Consider the following 4201-nt stretch of genomic DNA (forward strand, 5'->3'; position numbering starts at 1 on the left):
TATATAATTTATATTTTATACTTGAAGTAACGTAACCTCAAAATACACGCATTAAAGAGGCGCGCGAAGTATTCAAACCATGAGAATCACTAGCCCAGCATCGAAATCTGGAAATATCAAAATCCCAATCTCTTTATTTTATTTCAAAGCAGATAGATATATAAATAGAACCGCCGAAGTGTTCCGACCTGCAATCGTGCACCTTCGAGTTTTCAAATTCAGAAGAGGAGAAATGGGAAAACAATTAGTTTGTTTGTTCAAATTATTATTATGAACTTTTTTCAAATAATAATTTGGAAAAACAAAATAATATATAATTAATAATTAAGAACTTCTGATAACATCTAATAAGGATAAATGGGACATTTCCGATAAGATCTCATAGAACACTATTGGGACACTTCTGATAAGATCTAGTGGAATTATATTGGCACAAATTATCCGGAAAGAAACTGAAGAATTCGGATGCAGATTTTTGAAAGATTCTGATAAAATCTGAAAAGAATATTTTTCCGACTGTTTCAGAATCTATCAGAAATTTCCTTTCAGAATCGTTCCGATTTTTTTGGGCAGGGAAGACATACATAATTATTTCGTTCAGTTTTTTGAGTTACCTATAAAGAGAGTATTAAGTGTATGAAAGTATTAATAAATTAATTAATTTACAAGTGTTATTAAATTTATATATGTATACAAAAATGTTCGAAAATATTCTGTAAAAAAAAGATCAACTTTCGCTCCGCTGAAACATGAAGCCACATCTTCCTAATTGCCGGCGGTTCCTGTAACCACTATGTTACTAGAAAAATTCGAAATTATTCCTTTCTCATAGAATTACACGCTGTTTAAGATGGTTTATTGCAATTCGATTCCAAATTATCGTTAGGCTATTAGGTGCCCTGCATAAAATGCCGAATAGGGTCCGACCGAAACCGGATATGATCCTGACAGAAACTGGGTAAGTCGTGTATAGGAATCCATCCGGGCTCTATATTTAAAAATATTTCCAATCCGGAAATTTGACAGATTTATCCGGGTTTAATCAGAGAGACTTGACCAGTCCTGTATTTTAGTTTGTCTGTATGGTAATTTATCTATCTGAGTCTATTTGGAACCTATATGGGACTTTAAGTTGAAAAAAAAATTAATTTTACTGTGAACGCTTATCCAGGTTTATTCGGGACCTGTTCGGGACACGAAAACAAAAATTGATGTCCTCTAAATTCAAAAGAAGCGTCTATGCGTGTCTATCCTGGACCTGTTTGGGTGTTTACCATTGAAATAAAAAAAACAAGTCCTACAGAGTATGTTTATCTGGGGTTTATTTGGGACGTGAAAACAAAAATTAATTTCTTTTAAGTTCAAAAGAACCGTATATCCGTGTCTATCTGGGTCTGGGAGTTTACCGTTGTAAAAAGAATCCAGTCCTAAAGTTATGTTTATCCGGGTCAATCTGTGGCCTATTCCGGACACGAAAAACAAAATTTTTTTCCTCTAAGTTCTAAAGAAGCCTCTCTCTGGGTTTCCTCTTCTTGCTTCAAATGCTGGAGAATATCCGATAGAACCTGGATAAGGCTCTGATAAAAACCGGACAGAACTCCTAATCTCGCATGTATGGGCTCTATCCAGTTACTTATTTTCTATTTGGGAATCATTCAGGACTATCTGGGTTCTATCGGGAAAACGTAACCAATAATGTATTTTGATAAAGTCGTCTTTGTCTTTCTATCCGGGTATATCCGGATCGTGTCCAGAGCACGGATTAAGGAATTGATTTCGTCTAAGTACAAACTAGCATCTATCCGCGTAAATCAGGGACTAATCAGGTTAAAAAGTCAACAAGCGTCAATTTATATTGTTTTACCCGGGACCTATCCGAAACATGGAACAAGTCATTAATTTCCTGTAAAGTCAAAAAGGTCGTCTGTCCGGGTGTATCCGTGATCAACCTGAGAGAATTTGCATCGTCAAAGAGACTAAGTCCCGCAGTGTAAGCTCAACCGAGTCTATCCGGGACCTACCTGGGACGTGTGACCAGAAATTCAATTTCCTGTGAAATAAAAATGGGCGCTTATCCGGGTCTATCTGTGATTAATCTGGGAGTATTTATATCGATCAAGAGAACAAATCCTAGAAAGTAGATTTTGCTGGGTCTATCGATCAATTTCAGCTATAATGTCAAGAAGTTCAAACATTTTCCCTTTATGGGTGTTTCTCAAAAAGTTGGCCACTTTGGGGAGTGCAGTTTCTGAGAAAAAAAGTTGTTCGAACTAACTGCGATTTTTTTTATCTTATGGTACTAACTATCAGGTAACGGAAACTGAGCGTGGCCGCGAAAAAAATTCATAAATTAATATTAAAAAATTATAAAAATGTTGGGAATGGCTCACATATTCTGAACGTAGTGAAATCGTGCAAACTAATTAGTGATAAGTCGATTTACATAAAATTCAATACAAATTTAATAAAAAACAATGGTGTACCACCTTGTAATTCACTTTCTGATGCTTTTCTGAAAATTATTAAGAAAAAATTAGCATTTACCATGATTTAGTCAAATAAACATCAACTGATCTCAATAACATCCTTTACCTTCCGTCGTTGGGTGAGTCAAAATACATTTTTTAATCCCGTTAGCACTTTTGCTACACACTCGCGTCAGAATGATTTTTTTTCAATTACAATTACTTATCCACTGTACCGTCGTGTATTTAAAGTCCGAGGAATGCTAGCGCTCCACGTCTCATCACTGACGTATGACTAACCTCGAAACTCGAGACTGGGATCGACAGGACATCTTGCACACGATAAATTTAATAATCTTTCATGTTTTTGCGTATAAAAAATATCCTTATAAATTTTTTTAAAATCAATACTTGTACATTTTTCCTCATTGAATCCAAATCTGACCTTATTTCTTTGTATTTATCAAGTACTTAAGGAGTTTTAGGCAGGGCCGACAGGACATATAATTAAGGTACGCTTGTCTGAGAGCACAGTTTAACTAATTTTTTGGAAAGTCAAATTGACTATTTAATTCTCTACTTGTGAAATTGATTGAAAAACTATCCGAGTAACAAATCTCACCCAAATTTACATTGATATCAATATTTTTCCTTATATGAAAACCAATTGAATATGCGTGCGACCGACAGCACATGAAAACGAAGGACAACTTTAAAATTCTTTGTAATAATCGATAAAACTATAATCGAAGTTACAAAATGTATTTTTTTAAAATTACTATTCATACTGATGATGTAACTTAGGTTGTAGAGAGATAAGTTACGGTAATAGTCGTTTAATGTTGCTAAAATCCGTGAAAACTCGTACTGGGGTCACGAGACCGACAGGACATTTTTGATGGTTTTTGATTTTTAGCTGCAATTAGAAATAATTAAGATTTCTCAAAATGAGGGAGGTTTTTCTTCATGTTGAGGTCCTATTATGAGAATTTTTTGCATTGCCAATTTCTTCTTTATTATTGATTACGGAGCTTGAACACAAAATAGCCAACTTTTTGAGAATTACCCTTATGCATCATTCGACTAAATGCATAACTTTTCTTCAATTGTATTTAAATTTATAAATTAATTGGCATCTACGGTTTTTATGTACGTTTTATTTCGTCACTATACGGGTTAATTGCATATGATTAGGAGAACATTCTGCACAAGAATTAATCGAGTTTTCATCAGGGCTTGGAATGGATTGATACTTCGGCGTCTGATCGAAAGTTGCCAAACTTTTAAGGGTTTAAAGAGGGGTATCTACGGAATAAAAGCACGTTAATACATTTTATCCTCCTTCTGATTATTGTCCAAAAATAATAAAACTACATTTTTACGTATTACTGATAATTTACAGAATTTCCCCCGTAATAATTTATCCTTCTTTGGAGTCGTGCATTTTGAGAAAAAAAAAAATTTTGTGACTATTTAAAAAATAAATTGTTGTTTATTTTCAAAATTAAACATCGAATCAGAGATGCCCACTTTTTCAAATTAGTATCCTATTATACTTACTGTTAAATAATAACACAACTTTCATAATTTTCTTCTGATGTTTAACAAATTTCTAATTCATTAAACAATTTGTATTTGCTCAAGTAGTTTGTTTAACGATCTCTTAATTTTTTAAATTAATTTAATTTATTTAAACAATGAATTTTACCAAAAATATTTTAAAAATTTATTTTCTC

The 4201-nt window shown here is 33.2% G+C and overlaps 1 protein-coding gene across 1 annotated transcript in view; it reads left to right on the forward strand.

Moving 5' to 3' along the window:
• The window catches only part of LOC117178718 (pyrroline-5-carboxylate reductase 3-like), a 278006-nt gene that overhangs the window by 271666 nt on the left and 2139 nt on the right, over positions 1-4201 (forward strand). The gene's annotated exons all lie outside the window — the stretch shown is intronic.

The sequence above is a fragment of the Belonocnema kinseyi genome, chromosome 8 (genome assembly GCF_010883055.1).
Source record: "Belonocnema kinseyi isolate 2016_QV_RU_SX_M_011 chromosome 8, B_treatae_v1, whole genome shotgun sequence".
Taxonomy (NCBI): Eukaryota; Metazoa; Arthropoda; class Insecta; order Hymenoptera; family Cynipidae; genus Belonocnema; species Belonocnema kinseyi.